The sequence below is a fragment of the Bufo gargarizans genome, chromosome 2 (genome assembly GCF_014858855.1).
Source record: "Bufo gargarizans isolate SCDJY-AF-19 chromosome 2, ASM1485885v1, whole genome shotgun sequence".
Classification (NCBI taxonomy): Eukaryota; Metazoa; Chordata; class Amphibia; order Anura; family Bufonidae; genus Bufo; species Bufo gargarizans.
In genome coordinates, this window is record NC_058081.1 from 197,781,309 (window position 1) to 197,800,692 (window position 19,384).

The 19,384-nt window shown below is 45.6% G+C and overlaps 1 protein-coding gene across 1 annotated transcript in view; it reads right to left on the reverse strand.

The window, feature by feature from the left end:
- CSK (C-terminal Src kinase) overlaps nt 1–17,371 on the reverse strand; it is a 103,149-nt gene extending 85,778 nt beyond the window's left edge. Inside the window, exon 1 of the mRNA XM_044279875.1 lies at nt 16,919–17,371. The gene's annotated coding sequence lies outside the window, so the exon portion shown is untranslated. The remainder of the gene's footprint in view (nt 1–16,918) is intronic.
- Nucleotides 17,372–19,384: the final 2,013 nt, after the last annotated feature.

Here is a 19,384-nt window from a genome sequence, read left to right on the forward strand (position 1 = left end):
TAGCAAAATAAGGCTACAGATGGCATTTAGAAGCCCACATTCGGAATCGTGATGAGGCCCTGAACATCAGCATATGTTTAGCTGACAGGGGTGAAACCTGGTGACAGAATCCCTTTAAATGCATAGTGCATTGCATATTTACTAATAGGAATTTAGAAAACGTCAGGAATTTCAGAAATTGTATTCCAATAAATATGGTTTATGCATCTAAGTAGGATGATTATTTACATTATGGTAAGAAACAATGTCACCATTTTCCTGCAATATATTACTAAATGATTGGCCATTTATGAAGGAGTCGGAGCTGGAGTCAGAATTTTGCTTTACTAACTCCACAGCCCTGCTTTGCTGCTATGGTAATACAATGTGGATTGTGTGCAAAATGGACAAGAAAATAGGACATGCGGTCAATGCTGTCCGCAGTTTTTGCAGACCCATTGACATGCATAGGCCCGCATCCTATCCGCAAAAAAAAAACGGAACGGACCCGGAAACAAAACACGTTCATGTGCATGAGCCCTATAGCTGGGTACACATGTAACTGAAAATCTAACAGAAAAATCTGCTGCGGTTTCTGCTGTGTTTCCGCAGAAAGAAACGCAACATAACCGCATGTATCAGTCAGCGGACTTCACCTTCTTGATTGCACAGCGTAAAATCCACAGGTTAAACTGACACGCTGCAGATGTCAAATTCACACCGCAGGTCAATTTACGCTGCGGATTTTGGATGCAGTGTGGGGATGACAATTCAGAATTCTCATTCACTGCTGGTACTGTACAATACTGCGGATTTGCCACAAGAAAATCAATCACATGTGAACACGGCCTAAACTTTCATAGGCAGAATGTAGACTGCAGTACGAAGCAGCCTGCATTCTGCAAAGAAACAAAGAATTAGAATTCTCCAGTCACACAATTGTTTTATTGGATTGTTCCTGCAGCGCATCCAATCCTTGAATTTTTCATAAAGAAAATGAAACCTAACATTTTCTTTCTTCTGGATCTATTCTTGGCTTTGGCATTAAAAAAACTTAAAAAAACAAACACGAAACCACAAGTGCATTTGTAATTGGTATTTGTAGACTTTGTATGGCCAGTTTCACAAAAGCACATATGAGCGATCATAATACAGAGAAGCGTCCCGGCCCAACTACATATTTACCAATCAAAACTCGACAGCATTAGGCCTCATGCACACGACCGCAAAAAAAAAAAAAAAAAAAAACACAGAACAGAACATGTCCTATTCTTGTGGTATTACAGAGGATAGGACAGCTTTATTATGGAGGGGACGTTCTGTTCCACAAAATGCGGAAACGCGCATGCCCGGTATCCCACGCACTATGGCCGTGTGCAGGAGCTCTTATAAAGATCTATGATGCTGTGGATTCGGGTCAGAAAATACATGGTCAGGCCTGGACACTTTTCCATACCGCAGGTGAACATAAGTGCCCGAAATACGCTAGTGTGAAACTGGCCTCATGCACACGACCGTTCCGTTTTTGCCGCCGCAAAAAAAACGCAAGCCGCCCATGTGTAGAAATGCCTATTCTTGTCTGCAAAACGGACAAGAATAGGACATGTTATATTTTTTTTGCAGGGCCTCGGAACGGAGCAACGGATGCGGACGGCTGTCCGCATCTTTTGCAGCATCATTGAAGTGAATTGGTCCGCATCCTAGCCGCAAAAACTGAGGCTTGGATGTGGATCAAAACAACGGTCGTGTGCACGAGGCCTTATTCACAAAGTCAATGTTCGGTCAGTTTTTTCCATCAGTGATTTGGAGCCAAAACCAGGTGCGGCTCTAAACACAGAACAGGTGCAGATCTTTCCCTTATGTCTTAAGTCTCCAATCCTGGTTTTGGCTCACAAATCACTGACCAAACACTGGCCTGTGCATGAGGCTTAATGCATTTGTTCACACATTAGTGGTTTTAAACTGACCATGCACTACTTTGGTCTGTGATGCAGACTAAACACTCCCATTGAAGTCTATGGGTCTCTAAAAAACTACTGACACAACACGGATGGCATCCATGTTTAGTCCGTTTTTCACTGACCACTGGTAGCAGATGCTCTCGAAATTAATTTTCAGCTGAGCAGTGTCCGTGGAATAGGGATGACATGCGGAGGGCAAAAAATGGACACATGGCCCAAATAAGGATCCCACACAGACATCTTAATGGATGAAACAGATGGATTTTCAACAAATGTCAAATGAACACTGAAATGTGAAGGAGACCTGACTGCGTGAAAGCAGCCTAAGGCCCCTTGCAGACGATCGAGTGCGGATTAGGTCCGGATGCGTTGTGAATGCGTTCAGTGACAAATGCGCAATTTTGCAAACAAAGTCATTAGGTTTTGTCTGCAATCGCATTCAGTTGTTCAGTTTTTATCACGCGGGTGCAATGCGATTTAATGCGTTTTGCACACGCGTGATAAAAAACAGAATGTTTACAAACAACATCTCTTAGCAACATCAGTGAAAAATGCATCGCATCCGCACTTGCTTGCGGATACAATGCGATTTTTACGCAGTCCTATTCACTTCTATGGGGGCCAGTGTTGCATGAAAATCGCTGAATATAGAACATGCTGCGATTTTCACGCAACGCACTAATGATGCGAGAAAACCAATGCACATGTACACATCCCCATTGACGTGAATGGGTCCAGATTCCGTGCGGGCGCAATGTGTTCGCATCATGCATTGCACCCGCGTGGAATATTTGCTCGTGTGAAAGGGGCCTAAGGGCTCATGGACACGAAAGTATTTTCTTTCCATGTCCGTTCCGGTTTTTTTTGCGGACCGTATACGGAACCATTCATTTCAATTGGTCCGCAAAAAAAATGAAGTCACTCCTTGTGCATTCCGTTTCCGTATTTCCATTTCGCATAAAAAATAGAACATGTCCTATTATTGTCCGCATTACAGACAAGGATAGTACTGTTCTATTAGGCCTCTTTCACTCGGGCGTCATGGATTTGGGCCGGATAAGATGCAGTTGCGTCGTGGGAAAAAGCACAATTTTTCCGCAGGAGTGCAAAACATTTTAATGCGTTTTGCACGTGCGTGAGAAAAATCGGCATGTTTGGTACCCAATACAGGACTTCACAGTGTTGTGTAGATTTTATTATTTTCCCTTATAACATGATTATAAGGGAAAATAATAGCATTCTTAATACAGAATGCATAGTACAATAGGGCTGGAGGGGTTAAAAAAAAATAAAAAATATTTTAACTCACCTTAATCCACTTGTTCGCGCAGCCCGGCTTGTCCTCTTTCTTCTTCTTTGAGGAAAAGGACCTGTGGTGACGTCACTGCGCTCATCACATGGTCCGTCACACGGTTCATCACCATGGTCCTTTTCCTCAAAGAAGTATAAAGAAGAGAAGCCGGCTGCGCGAACAAGTGGATTAAGGCAAGTTAAATTATTTATTTATTTTTAACCCCTCCATCACTATGTTACTAAGCATTCTATATTAAGAATGCTATTAATTTTCCCTTATAACCACGTTATAAGGGAAAATAATAATGATCGGGTCCCCATCCCGATCGTCTCCTAGCAACCATGCGTGATGCTTGCGATTTTCACGCAGCCCCATTCACATCTATGGGGCCTGCGTTGCGTGAAAATCACCGCTCATGTGCACAGCCCCATAGAAATTAATAGGTCCGGATTCTGTGCGGGTGCAATGCGTTCAACTCACACATTGCACCCGCGCAGAAATTTCACCCGTGTGAAAGAGGCCTTAGGGGCCAGCTGTTCCGTAAAATACGGAATGCACATGGACGTCATCCGTTGTTTTTTTTGCGGACCGCAAAATGCATACAGTGCATGAGCCCTAAGGATGAGACTGGACAGTGCAAAAATGTTTGTACTATTTTGATACTAGTAGTACTGGACTGCAGATTAGGGATCGACCGATATTGATTTTTTAGGGCCGATACCGATAATTTGTGAACTTTCAGGCCGATAGCCGATAATTTATACCGATATTCTGGGAATTTTCATTTTTGAAAAAAAATAAAAAATTCCCACAAATCTGCTGAAAATTAATGTTTATTGTTAATGTGTATTTTTTTTTCATTTATATTTAATATTTTGGTGTTTTTATTTTTGTAACTTTTTTTTTTTTTTTTTTTTTTTTAACTAACTTTTAGCCCCCTTAGGGACTAGAACCCTTGTCCTATTCACCCTGATAGATCTCTATCAGGGTGAATAGGAGCTCACACTGTCCCTGCTGCTCTGTGCTTTGTGCACACAGCAGCATGGAGCTTATCATGGCAGCCAGGGCTTCAATAGCGTCCTGGCTGCCATGGTAACCGATCGGAGCCCCAGCATTACACTGCTGGGGCTCCGATCGGAGGAGCAGGGGAGAGGGGATCCTTTGGGGGGGCGCACTGCGACTGGGGTGGGGGGGCCCTATGCGCCACCACTGCTTAATATTGGGGGGGGGGGGGCGCACTGCGCCACCAATGCTTAATACTGGGGGGGCTTGGGGGGGAGGCACACTGCGCCACCAATGCTTAATACTTGGGGGGGAAGGGGGAGCGCACTGCGCCACCAATGTCTAATACTGGGGGGCTTGGGGGGCGCACTGCGCCACCAATGACGCTTAATCTCTATTTTATTCATATACAGGAGGCGGGAGCTGGCTGCAGGATCACATAGCCGGCTCCCGACCTCTATGACAAGTAGCTGCGATCCGCGGCACCTGAAGGGTTAACTACCGCAGATCGCAGCTACAGCTCATAGAGGCCGGGAGCCGGCTATGTGATTCTGCAGCTCTCGCCTCCTGTATATGAATAAATGAGAGATTAAGCTTCATTGGTGGTGCAGTGGCCATAGCTCCTCCCCTCCTCTTGTCCCCTGTCCTTTCATTGGCGGCAGCAGCAGCAGCAGCAGCACAGGGGGAGGAGACACTGCTCCTTCTCCCCTGTGCTGCTGCTGAGGGAACACGGAGAGCACTGTCAGCAGCGCGATCTGTGTTCCCCATACACTATCGGAATATCGGCAAAATAAATGCAGATACCGATAGCATTCAAAATCCTGAATATCAGCCGATAATATCGGCAAATCCGATAATCGGTCGATCCCTACTGCAGATGCAATATGCCACACATATGCAAGTATGAAAGGTTTGGATATCGTTTCAGGATGTATTCACATGTGTCAATCCTGAAGCTTTTTTTAAACAATGTGACTGCAGTACAAAAAAATGTGACAAAAATGGCACATCTGAATACAGCCTTCTACTACTTTTTGAGAGTCGAATATATTTCTCCCAGATAATGGGTTGCATCAGAAGGGGCATAGATTCCCGTGATGAGAACATAGTCCTACCACTTTACAAATCACTAGTCAGACCACACGTGGAGTACTGTGTACAGTTCTGGGCTCCTGTAAACAAGGCAGACATAGCAGAGCTGGAGAAGGTCCAGAGGAGAGCATCTAAAGTAATAACTGGAATGGGGCAACTACAGTACCCTGAAAGATTATCAAAATTAGGGTTATTCACTTTAGAAAAAAGACGACTGAGGGGAGATCTAATTAATATGTATAAATATATCAGGGGTCAGTACAGAGATCTCTCCCATCATCTATTCATTCCCAGGACTGTGACGAGGGGACATCCTCTGCGTCTGGAGGAAAGAAGGTTTGTACACAAACATAGAAGAGGATTCTTTACGGTAAGAGCAGTGAGACTATGGAACTCTCTGCCTGAGGAGGTGGTGATGGTGAGTACAATAAAGGAATTCAAGAGGGGCCTGGATGTATTTCTGGAGCGTAATAATATTAACAGGCTATAGCTACTAGAGAGGGGTCGTTGATCCAGGGAGTTATTCTGATTGCCTGATTGGAGTCGGGAAGGAATTTTATATTCCCCTAAAGTGGAGAAAATTGGCTTCTACCTCACAGGTTTTTTTTTTGTTTTTTTTTGCCTTCCTCTGGATCAACTTGCAGGATAACAGAACGAACTGGATGGACAAATGTCTTTTTTCGGCGTTATGTTATGGCCTAGTGTACACAACCGTATCTATTTTACGCTCTGCAAACTGTGGATCCACAAAACACAGATACAGAACATGTGCATCCCGCACTTTCCGCGAGCCCTATTGTAGAACTGCCTATTCTTCTCAACAAAACGGACAAGAATAGGACATGTTCTATCTTTTTTACAGAAAGGCCACATAGACAGTGATGGCCAGCGAACACATGCGGGCTGCCATTTTTAGTAAGGTTAGACTCACCCGTACGGCGATGCCCAGGTAAGCCCTTACCTGTGCCTGTGCCGCGAGCCGGTCTGAAATCAAATGTGGTCACCGGGAGCAGGCAGTTCCGAGAACAGCCCGATTAAGGCTTCCGGTGGCTGTTCTCGGAACTGCCTGCTCCCGGTGACCGCATTTGATTTCAGACCGGCTCACGGCACAGGTAAGGGCTTACCTGGGCATCGCTGTACGGGTGAGTCTAACCTTACTAAAGATGGCAGCCCGCATGTGTTCGCTGGCGAACACAGCGAACTGGCCATCACTGCACATAGACATATGGATGCGTAAAAAAATTATGGTCGTGTGCATGAGGCCTAAGACTCCGTTCACATGTTGCCACGATGCTGTTTTTGCCATGGATTTCCACAATCATGACAAAACATCAGCATTTTTGCCGCAATTTCAGAAAACCACACCGTGGCCACAGCCTTAGGCCTAATGCACATAACTGTATCCGTTTTGTAGTACACAAACCGTGGATACTGGTTATGTGCATCTTGCAATATTGTACAAATGCCAACTCAAATTTAGCTCTCTTAGACTAACTGCACAATTACACCCGTTTTTTTCATGCAGAAAAACCACAAAGTAATACAGCACCAGCAAAATTAAAGAGATCAGACAAATCTTAAGTACACTTTGCTTTTTTCTTCTGTGTGGAAATAGACCTGCCGTATGGATTCTAAAATCGGCAGCATGTCAATTGTTTGTGTGATTTTTAAAGCTGAGATTTGAGGCAAAATTACATTAAATCTGCAAGAGAACCTGGAAGTAACAAATGCAGATTTTGATGCAGATTTGGTATGAAAATGCAGAGAAAAGACATTTCTTCTGGGGTGCAGGCCCGGTGTTTTGCGGACATGTAAATGGACCCTTATCCGCACCTAAGTGCAGGCAGCCTTAAAGGGAATCTGTCACCTGGCTAATCGCTATTAAACCAAACGTATGTCCTTACAGCACGCCATACCTTCTTTCCATATGTGTTCTCTTTCCCGTTGCAGCTCGCTTTATATCTATAGAAAATCCACTTTGATCCACATGCTAATGAGGCATTAAGGTGCCCAGAGAGGCGTTATTTTCATTCAAAGAAGCCCCCATCCAGTGCGTCCCAATGTTTTCCAGTCTGATTAGCTGTTCGTGTAGCTGACATGGACTACAACGCCACATTCAGAAATGGTTTATTTGCCGCAAATCAGTCATCGCTCTGCTGTAAGCTGTGGACGCGCAAAACACGGGCAACGGCTGTGTGCACTTCGCGGTACAGGTCCAATGACTTTGATGGGTCCGCAATCCGCAAAATGTGATTGCCTGATTCCACCCAAAGGCCTCTTGCCCTGTGGTCGTGCTGCGGCCCGCAATGCATGAGCACAGTCCGTGGGGCAGCCGCAGCGGATCGCGGACCCATTCACTTTAACGGGTCTGCTACATGTCCTATCTTTTTGCGGAACGGAAGTACGGGACGAAACCCCACGGAAGCACTCCGTAGTGCTTCCGTATCTCCATATTTGCGGACACATTGAAGTGAATGGGTCTGCATCCGTGATGCGGAATGCCCACAGAACAGCACCCGTGTATTGCGGATGAGCAATACGGCAACGGGGCGCACATGTTCGTGTGCAAGAGGCCTAAATGTGGATTTACTGCAAACTTGAACAGGATTCCGTCCACAGCATGTAATCCCTGCCAGAGCCTGCATGGAGACTCTGTGACGGATCGCGGACGCATTCACGTCAACGGGTCTGCAATCCGGTAGATGCGGAACGGAGGCACGGAACGGAAGCACTACGGAGTGCTTCCGTGGGTTTTCTGTCCGTGCCTCCGCACCGCAAAAAAGTAGTGCATGCAAGTTGAATGGGTCTGGATCTGTCTGCACCCGCCGCACGGATGTTGCCATGCATTGGGGACCGCAAATTGCGGTCCCAAAAGCACAGGACGGCCAGCACACGGTCGTGTGCAAGAGCTCTAAGTGCTGTCATATGGTGCTGCAAGAAGTATGAATTCAACAGAAAAACATAATAAAACTGATTTTGCGAACTAAAAACACAGCACTTAAAATGTTTGATGCTGGGATTTATTTACCCTTGTAAAAAATAAATAAGCCAGCTGTCATGCCCTTCCATCTTCACTATAAATTCCCTTCCTAGAAGACTGGGGGGGGGGGGGGGGGGGTAGATAAGAGACATTAGATTGAAGCACCACAGGAGACAAAGACCAATGTGAGTGACGACAACCTCTGTACATGGTGGTAGTCTATGATGGTGCTATAAAGGCAACCAAAAACAAACAGGGCAAATGGGAACTGGGTGGTAAAATCCTCATGCAGTAAGACAGAATATGGACCATATTAGGTTGGAATATAAAAAGATTTACAGGGAGTTAGAAGCAAAAATAACTCGACAATAATGACAGCCTTTCTGGCCTCTAGCAGGCCGGACAGCTGGAATTTTGCAAGCGAGTGACATGCACATCCCCGGGGAGCGCACACTGACATCCACAGACCTCCCCCCTTCTGAAGATAACATACCGTCCTGCCATTGTGGTAATCGCACGGCTAAAAAGGGCTACCCATGGAAACACAGAAAGATGTTCTGCCTCATACGGTACAAGAAAAACCGTAAGGAACATGAAGAAGTGATGGGGGGTACTTATGTTGTTCCATAAGAAGCCAGGGCGTGGTCATGGACACGGTAATAAGATCCATTCTACTAAACACAAGCTACATGCATGTGGAGACACATCACTTCCACAGCACTTCCACTGCTATACCATGGCGTCCAAGTGTGATAGCTGCAAAAAAATAAATACATGCTATACCCATTTAATCATCTGGCCAACAGCTATCCCTCCCCTGACCCCATGCACGTGCCCTGAATGGGAAAAGAGCTGCTGCCAGGCACCTCCAGCAGCAGTTTATCTCCTTGAGAACAAAAGGAACAGCCATGTTGACATTCAACAGCCCAATCCTTTTTATTCTTCAACGCCTGCAGTAAAGTCTGGATATCACCATACAGGCAAGATGGTCAGTCGGTCCCGCCAACTTTTATCTACCATGAATGACCACCTTTACACCCTGGACTAATTTGGCACATGAAGAAGTATCTGGAATGACTTTTTACCCGTCTCAGAACCCAGATCTTGGTGACCACGAGTCCAGGAAGGGCCAATTGTGATTATTTGTTTGCACGGGTACATCCATAAACACTCCAAATATCTGGTGTTCTAGCACTAGCTTTAGGCTCCATTCACACATCAGCAAATTTGCGGAACAGAATTGCGGACCCATTCATTTCTATGCGGCCCTGCACTTCCGGGTCCGCATTTCCATTCCCGAATAAAATAGAACATGCCCTATTCTTGTCCGCAATTGCGGACAATAGGCATATTCTATTAGTGTCAGCAATGTGCGGTCCGCAAAATGCGGAACCCACATTGCCGGTGTGCGTGTTTTGCAGATCCGCAAAACACACACGGATGTGTGAATGGACCCTTAAAGCGGCTTTCTGGGACTAATATACTGACGATCTATCCATAAGAAAGGTCATCAACATTAGATCGTTGGGGTTCTGACACCAGGCACCTCCACCGATCAACCGTTAGTGGCAGCCGGGGGTTGTGGAAGTAAACAGTGTAAGGAGCCAGAACACCACATCGCTGTACACTGTGTAGTGCCCATTCTTGGGTGGCCTATTAAAGAAATGGGAGCTGACCTGCAGTACCCTATAACAGCCACAACATAGTGCACGGCACTGAGGTGTTCCAGCTCCTTGATTGATCTCATAATAAATGTTTGGGTCTTTAAAGAGGCGCCCGCTCCTGAGCAGAAAGGGTGCCATAGCCACGGGGGTGCCTGCTGTTTCCTACAGCAGACACCCGCGTATCGCACTTCAGATGCTGTGGCCAATCCTGACCATGGCATCTGAGAGCACACTTCCGACTATGTTCCAGCTCCCTCCTGTGGCAATCAGAGGAGCCAGAGCTTGTATGCAGCAGCCCGTCATGGACAATGACAGGAGTATGCTGCATACTAGGAAACTAACATTTCTCATAGACTCCAATGCTGATGCATTGGAGTCTATGAGAATAGCAATCTACGGTAATGACTGCTTGTTATAGTTCCCTATGGGAGTTAAAAATAAAATATATAAATGAAGGTTCAAATCACCCCCTTTCACGCCCCCCTCCCCCAAAAAAAAAAAAAAAATATATATATATATATATATATATATATATATATATATATATATATATATTTTTAAATGGCCATACTATAAAAATATTTTCCCCATACGGCAAAATGGAAAAAAAGTCAAAATAGCCGATTCGCTGTTTTTGGTCGCTTCAATTCCCACAAAAAAATTCAATAAAAAGTGATCAAAAAGTCATACACACTCCACAACAAAAAGTACAGGTCGCCCCGCAAAAAAAATGAATGCTCACACAGAGCTGTACATATGATTGCATAAAAGTTATAGGGGTCAGAATATGGCGAGGAAAAAAAATAAAACTGATTTTTTTTTCCCCCAAGATTTTTATTATTTTATCAGTATCAAAACCTGTAGAATGAAAGTAACTGGTCAGTTTTACCGCAAATCGAATATATAAAAATAAAAAAAAGGTAAAACTGTGGCTGAATTAATAAATCTGCCCCAGTATGTGAATGGCGCCCTAAAACAGCCAGGCTGCCCATTAAAGAGGTTGTCTGGGTTCAGAGCCGAACCCGGACATATCCCCGTTTTCACCCCTATAACATGAGAATTGGAGCATTTCATGCTCCGCTGCTCTCTTGCCCTGTGCTGGATCGTGCAGGGCAAGGGCCGTTTTGTTTGTATATTCACACTGCTAGGTGGAGGCTTCCGCCTAGCAGTATTGCTGGTGATGTCAGTGGCACTGATGGGCGTGCTTTTGCCATTTTACGAGCTAGGGCAGCGCTAAGCTCACCCATCGGTGCTGGTGACGTCACCAGGCTCACTGCTGGGCAGAAGCCGCCACCTAGCTTACCCTATGGAGAGCCCGATACGTCACTGGATCTCCATAAAAAGAATCGCGCAGGGAAAAGGAGAGCATCGGAGCTCATATCAGGGGGGTGAAAATGGGGATATGTCAGGACTCCGGGAACCCCTTTAATGTGCTCTTCAAACAGAAAGAAACCTTATCAAAACCACACATCTGATAAGCACGTGAAGCTTCTACATGTCACACACGTTTCATACATCAGAATTACTTCACTGGGCTAAATAAAACGTTTTAGATGCCAGTCTTAATAACCCCTTGCACTGGCCTCTTCATAACTTTGGCGTATCCAGCGCGGCTTCAAAATGTAAGACAGCTTCCTTCCATTTAGACTAGACTTTTCCAAATCCGGTATCCACCCCCAGCCAGCAGAGGAGGTCACGCATGCACCGTGCGTCCTCATTTCACTGCCCTGTATAGTCAGCACATATGAACAACTTCTTGTGACGCCTCCAAGTGATGAAACACTAAGGCCTCTTTCACACGGGCGTTGCGGGAATAGGTGCGGGTGCGTTGCAGGAACACGCGTGATTTTTCCGCACGAGTGCAAAACATTGTAATGCGTTTTGCACTCGCGTGAGAAAAATCGCGTATGTTTGGTACCCAAACCCGAACTTCTTCACAGAAGTTCGGGCTTGGGATCGGTGTTCTGTAGATTGTATTATTTTCCCTTATAACATGGTTATAAGGGAAAATAATAGCATTCTGAATGCAGAATGCATAGTAAAATAGCGCTGGAGGGGTTAATAAAAAATAATTTAACTCACCTTAGCCCACTTGATCGTGAAGCCGGCATCTTTCTGTCTTCATCTTAGCTGTGTGCAGTAACAGGACCTGTGGTGATGTCACTCCGGTCATCACATGATCCATCATATGATCTTTTACCATGGTGATGGACCATGTGATGACCGGAGTGACATCACCACAGGTCCTGTTACTGCACACAGCACAGAAGACAGACAGAAGAGAAGCCGGGCTTCGCGATCAAGTGGACTAAGGTGAGTTAAATTATTTATTTATTTATTTTAACCCCTACAGCGCTATTTTACTATGCATTCTGTATTCAGAATGCCATTATTTTCCCTTATAATCATGTTAAAAGGGGAAAATAATAATGATCAGGTCTCCATCCTGATCGTCTCCTAACAACCGTGCGTGAAAATCGCACCGCATCCGCACCTGCTTGCGGATGCTTGCGATTTTCATGCAACCCCATTCAGTTCTTTGGGGCCTGCGTTACGCAAAAAACGCACAAAATAGAGCTTGCTGCGATTTTCACACAAGGCATAAGTGATGCGTAAAAATCACTGCTCATGTGAACAGCCCCATCGAAATGAATGGGTTGGGATTCAGTGCGGGTGCAATGCGTTCAACTCACGCATCGCATCCACGCGGAATACTCGCCCGTGTGAAAGGGGCCTAAGACCGCCAAGGGTCCTTTTACACGTACAGATGATCTGGCGGATTATCAGGAACAAAGTGGACTCTCCCAATAACTGCCCGATCATCAGAAGAGATGAGGACTGCATTTACATATACAAACAGTCGTTTACCTGTTCATCAGGTGATCGGCGACACTTTTACACAGGCCAATTATCAGGAACGAGCTTTGTATGAACACTGTATGAAGCTTTGTATGAAGTGTTGCAGACTCTAAACTGACAGGGAATGTCCCACAGGATTGGCGCATGGCAAAAGTGGTACCAATATTCAAAAAGGGTCCAAAAACAGAGCCTGGAAACTATAGGCCGGTAAGTTTAACATCTGTTGTGGGTAAACTGTTTGAAGGTTTTCTGAGAGATGCTATCTTAGAGCATCTTAACGGAAATAAGCAAATAACTCTATATCAGCATGGCTTCGTGAGGGATCGGTCATGTCAGACTAATTTAATCAGTTTCTATGAGGAGGTAAGTTCTAGACTTGACAGCGGCGAATCAATGGATGTCGTGTATCTGGACTTCTCCAAAGCATTTGACACTGTACCACATAAAAGGTTAGTAAATAAAATGAGAATGCTCGGACTGGGAGAAAACGTCTGTAAGTGGGTAAGTAACTGGCTCAGTGATAGAAAACAGAGGGTGGTTATTAACGGTACATACTCAGATTGGGTCACTGTCACTAGTGGAGTACCTCAGGGGTCAGTATTGGGCCCTATTCTCTTCAATATATTTATTAATGATCTTGTAGAAGGCTTGTATAGTAAAGTGTCAATTTTTGCAGATGACACTAAACTGTAAAGTAATTAACACTGAAGAGGACAGTATACTACTACAGAGGGATCTGGATAGATTAGAGGTTTGGGCAGATAAGTGGCAGATGAGGTTTAACACTGACAAATGTAAAGTTATGCACATGGGAAGGAAAAATGCAAGTCACCCGTACATACTAAATGGTAAAACACTGGGTAACACTGACATGGAAAAGGATCTAGGAATTTTAATAAACAGCAAACTAAGCTGCAAAAATCAGTGTCAGGCAGCTGCTGCCAAGGCCAATAAGATAATGGGTTGCATCAGAAGGGGCATAGATGCCCGTGATAAGAACATAGTCCTACCACTTTACAAATCGCTAGTCAGACCACACATGGAGTACTGTGTACAGTTCTGGGCTCCTGTAAACAAGGCAGACATAGCAGAGCTGGAGAAGGTCCAGAGGAGGGCAACTAAAGTAATAACTGGAATGGGGCAACTACAGTACCCTGAAAGATTATCAAAATTAGGGTTATTCACTTTAGAAAAAAAGATGACTGAGAGGAGATCTAGTTAATATGTATAAATATATCAGGGGTCGGTACAGAGATCTATCCCATCATCTATTCATTCCCAGGACGGTGACTGTCGAGGGGACATCCTCTGCGTCTGGAGGAAAGAAGGTTTGTACACAAACATAGAAGAGGATTCTTTACGGTAAGAGCAGTGAGACTATGGAACTCTCTGCCTGAGGAGGTGGTGATGGTGAGTACAATAAAGGAATTCAAGAGGGGCCTGGATGTATTTCTGGAGTGTAATAATATTACAGGCTATAGCTACTAGAGAGGGGTCGTTGATCCAGGGAGTTAGTCTGATTGCCTGATTGGAGTCGGGAAGGAATTTTTTATTCCCCTAAAGTGGGGAAAATTGGCTTCTACCTCACAGTTTTTTGTTTTTTTTTGCCTTCCTCTGGATCAACTTGCAGGATAACAGGCCGAACTGGATGGACAAATGTCTTTTTTCGGCTTTATGTACTATGTTACTGGTTCCCAATAAACCGCACTATAACAGTCCCTTATACAGAGACCATTAAAGCTGTTTCTGAGACTTATAAAAATGATTACCTATCCTCTGGCCCCTAAGAAGCACAGCACTATACAATATATATAATTTTGAAATTCGTTCACGCTTCGTTTGGTGGTAAAAAGCAGAACTGCTTTATGGATCCCGTTACCCCGGACCATAACGCAATTCTATGACGGAATGCATAACGGAATGCCTTTAGAGGCATTCCGTCATAATAGAACTCTATGGGCTGGATAATGTATCCGTCCCGTTTCCGTTATGCAGGGGAGTCCTCTCCTGCATCACGGAAACGGGACGGATCCGTTATGAAGTCCATAGACTTCTATTTTGACGGAATGAATAACAGAATGCCTCTAAAGGCATTCCGTTATGCATTCCGTCATAGAATTGCATTATGGTCCGTGGTAACGGAATCCATAACGCAATTCTGCTTTTACCACCAAACGAAGCGTGAACGAATTTCATAACGTGAAATTCGCTCATCTCTACTGGTCATCATAAACAGTGCAGCAAATATATCTCAATGTATGTCCCCTTAAAGATAAGCCTAATAATAGCGGAAAAATATCAGAGAGCCAGTCAAGGGCAACACTAGGTACCTAGTGCAGGGCATACGCATTTATGAGTGACTTGCCAATACACGTGATGTACTACAGAGATCATGGCTCTGCCGGCAGACACAAACATCACAATCTAATAAAGAACGCTCCACCTTTGCATTTGTGATTGAACCAAGAGGCGAATGAAGATGTAACCAGACAAATCACATCATCTTGATGAAACCAGTAATGGCGTCTGCTCGGTGATCATTTCATGACTGGTCAATATCAGGACAGAGGACAAGGCTCTGGTCACCTTTGTGTCAGTGCACAATAGTTACTAGCCAAGAAGGACAGGCTAGCGCAAAAGAAGTGGGAAGAGCCACACCATTAGGCCTCCTGCACATGACTGTATCCGTTTTTCTGGTCTGCAAAACATGGATACTGCCCGTGTGCTCTCCACATTTTGCGGACCGGTACATCCCACCCTCTGTTAGAAATGCCTATTCTTGTCCGCAACACGGACAAGAATAGGACACTTGTACTTTTATTTGAGGGGCCGCAGAACGGACATACGGATGGGGACAGCGCACAATGTACTGTGCGCATCTTTTGGAGCCCCATTGAAATGAACGGGTCCGCAGCCAAACCGCAAAAAATGCAGATCAGAAGCGGATCAAAACTACAGTCATGTGCATGAGGCCTTATCTGTAGGGACAACAAATGTTCACCAATTTCTATGTAATATAACATGTAATCCTGAGTCCTATGTAATCCAGTGTGCAGTCCCAAATCCAACATAATGTAATGTGTAATCCTGATTCCTACGTAATGTAGTGGGACCTATATAGTGTAACATGTAATCACAAATGATATGCAATGTAACACGTAGTTTCCAGTTCAATGTAATATAACGTGTAACCTGAGTCTTTTGCAATGTAACCCAAGACCTATACAATCTAAAATGTAACTTCTAAATCCTATGTAATGTCTGATCCCTATATAATGTAACATGTAACCCTAAATCTGCCACCTATGTAATGTGACGTGCAATCCCGGGTCCTATGTAATGTGACGTGCAATCCCGGGTCCTATGTAATGTGACGTGCAATCCCGGGTCCTATGTAATGTGACGTGCAATCCCGAGTCCTATGTAATGTGACGTGCAATCCCGAGTCCTATGTAATGTGACGTGCAATCCCGGGTCCTATGTAATGTGACGTGCAATCCCGAGTCCTATGTAATGTGACGTGCAATCCCGGGTCCTATGTAATGTGACGTGCAATCCCGGGTCCTATGTAATGTGACGTGCAATCCCGGGTCCTATGTAATGTGACGTGCAATCCCAGGTCCTATGTAATGTGACGTGTAATCCCGGGTCCTATGTAATGTGACGTGCAATCCCGGGTCCTATGTAATGTGACGTGCAATCCCGGGTCCTATGTAATGTGACGTGCAATCCCAGGTCCTATGTAATGTGACGTGCAATCCCGGGTCCTATGTAATGTGACGTGCAATCCCAGGTCCTATGTAATGTGACGTGCAATCCCGGGTCCTATGTAATGTGACGTGTAATCCCGGGTCCTATGTAATGTGACAGTCCAGTAGTTTAGCAGAATGCAATCTGCAGTGAAGCCATTAGTCTGTTAGAGAGGACAGTGGTCAGGCAGTGTATACACATACAGACAGATGCATATATATGTATGCACACACAGGAGAGCCCATGTACAGCCGGGCACAGCAGCACTTCTATTTCGCAGGCTTGTCACACACAGATGGCACTTGTCACTCACTGACACACACCCATGCAGGCTCACCTGGAGGTGCAGATGTCCAGGACCTCCCATTGAATTGGGGCGACGTGTGGAGGAGCAGTGGGGGGCGAGGCAGGACGGCAGACCACAGAGAGATGGGGAGAGGGTGCCCACTACGATGGGGTCAGAGGGTGCCACGGGGAGCCCTGCCGCATGCAGAAGCTGGCTGCTGCGGACAGTGCATGCAGAGCCGGGGCTCCGGAGGAGTACAGCCGCACAGGGACCACTGACCGAGACGTCTGCCGCTACAATAACCGAGCCGGGGAAGGGTTAACAGGAGGGGGTGACAGAGGGCGCGCAGGGAGCGTGTCCCGGCGATATCCTTATCTAGGGACCAGCTCGGAACGGAAGCCGTCGCAGGCTGGAAGGAGCAGGCAGGCCTCCGTTCAGTTGTCTCTGCAGACGCGGCCCTGACAGAGGAAACGGTGCTAGCCCCGAGCACCGCACGGCGCCTGCGCGGCCAGAGCAGGGGCGCAGGGCGTGAACCGCCCCTCCTTCCTCTACCATATTGTGGATGGCAGGAGACGGTTGTACGTCTGGTTGGTGGGTGACGCAATTGTCAGGCGACGGCGCTGTAACGTGTAATGACAACAAAGCAGAGGCTGTGCTCGTGTCACGTTATAACAACATGTTTTGTGCACTAGTAGGACGCTATGCAGCGATCTCGGCCTCTCAGGTGACCAAAGCTCGCACTTGGCTATGCTCCCTGGCAGCAGAGCAAGTACATTCTGAGTCGCCTTGCATCTGATTTGCTACGTCTACACGACAACATGTTGCACTAATGTCGAGCGACAATTTTTATAATGGCAGTCTATGGTGTCGCAGTGCAACATGCTGCGACTGCGACGCAACAGTCGCAGAAAATCCATTTGAGATGGATTTTTCTGCGACTGTTGCGTCGCAGTCGCAGCATGTTGCAGTGCGAAACTATAAATTGCCATTATAAAAATTGTCGCGCGCAAATGTCGTCGTGTAGACGTAGCCTAATTCCTAAGCGTTCCAGCCCTGCTTGTGACTGTACTGTCGAATGCTACTCCATAATTATGCTTCAGCGTGATGGTCTGTTTAGGGACAGGTCACGTGGCCTACATCACTGTGTAGCCATCATCTAAGGCTGGGGTAACGTGTTACAGCGAGTTATGCAACTTAAGCTAGGGCTACACGGTGACGTGTTGTGCGACAAGTCGTGCAGGAAAAAGGGTACAACTACATTGCGACATGTCGCCCAACATTTTCTGTAATGATAGGATATGAATCCATCCTTCAGTAAATAAAGAAGTGATGAATATCGGCACTCACTATAAAGTAATATTTGCAGCTGTATTCTGATTAAAAACTGGAAAGTGCGGGCACAGCACAGATGAGTCAGGCAACAGCCGTTTTGCCCTACCTGCGCTTGCAGATCACTTACACCCATACATGCTGATTGTCTTCCCTGGGGCACATGGGATCTTCCAGCAAGAGAATGCGACATGTCACATGGATAAAAATGTCTGATATTGGTTGGAAGAGGGGTTAAAGGGAACCTGTCACCGGTATTCTGTGTATAGAGCTGAGGACATGGGCTGCTAGATGGCTGCTAGCACATCCGCAATACCCAGTCCCCATAGCTCTGTGTGCTTTTATTGTGTAAAAACACTGATTTGATACATATGCAAATTTACCTGATATGTGTCCTGTCCCTGACTCATCTCATGTACAGGACTCATCTCAGGGACAGGACTCAACTCAGGTTAATTTGCATATGTATCAAATCGTTTTTTTCACACAATAAAAGCACACAGAGCTATGGGGACTGGGTATTGCGGATGTGTTAGCGGCGATCTAGCAACCCATGTCCTCAGCTTTATACACAAAATCCTGGTGTCCCCATAGCTCTGTGTGCTTTTATTGTGTAAAAACACTGATTTGATACATATACAAATTAACCTGAGATGAGTCCTGTAGGTGAGATGAGTCAGGGACAGGGCTCATCTCAGGTTAATTTGCATATGTATCAAATCAGTGTTTTTACACAATAAAAGCACACAGAGCTATGGGGACTGGGTATTGTGGATGTGCTAGCGGCGATCTAGCAACCCATGTCCTCAGCTCTATACACAAAATCACGGTGGCAGGTTCCCTTTAAAATGAAAAAAAAACAAAAACATTTTCTCGCTCGTATCATTGGGGGATACTGGACCGCGGGTATAGCTGCTGCCACTAGGGGGCGACACTAAGCTAGAATAAAGTGTTAGCTTCTCCTGTCAGCTATACGCCCTCCAGCCTGTAGAGAGCTGATAAGTTTTTACCTTAGTGTCGTAGGAGGCAGTCCTCTCTGCTTTGCAAGATACGTTTCTGCCATTTTTCTTTTTCTTTCTTTACAGGTTGGGGTAGCAGAAACATCTGGCCTCTCTGTTCACCAGGGGAGTTTGGCCGGTGTTGGTGTTCCTCATGGTCCATCTTCTACAAAGAAGACAAAGTGGACCA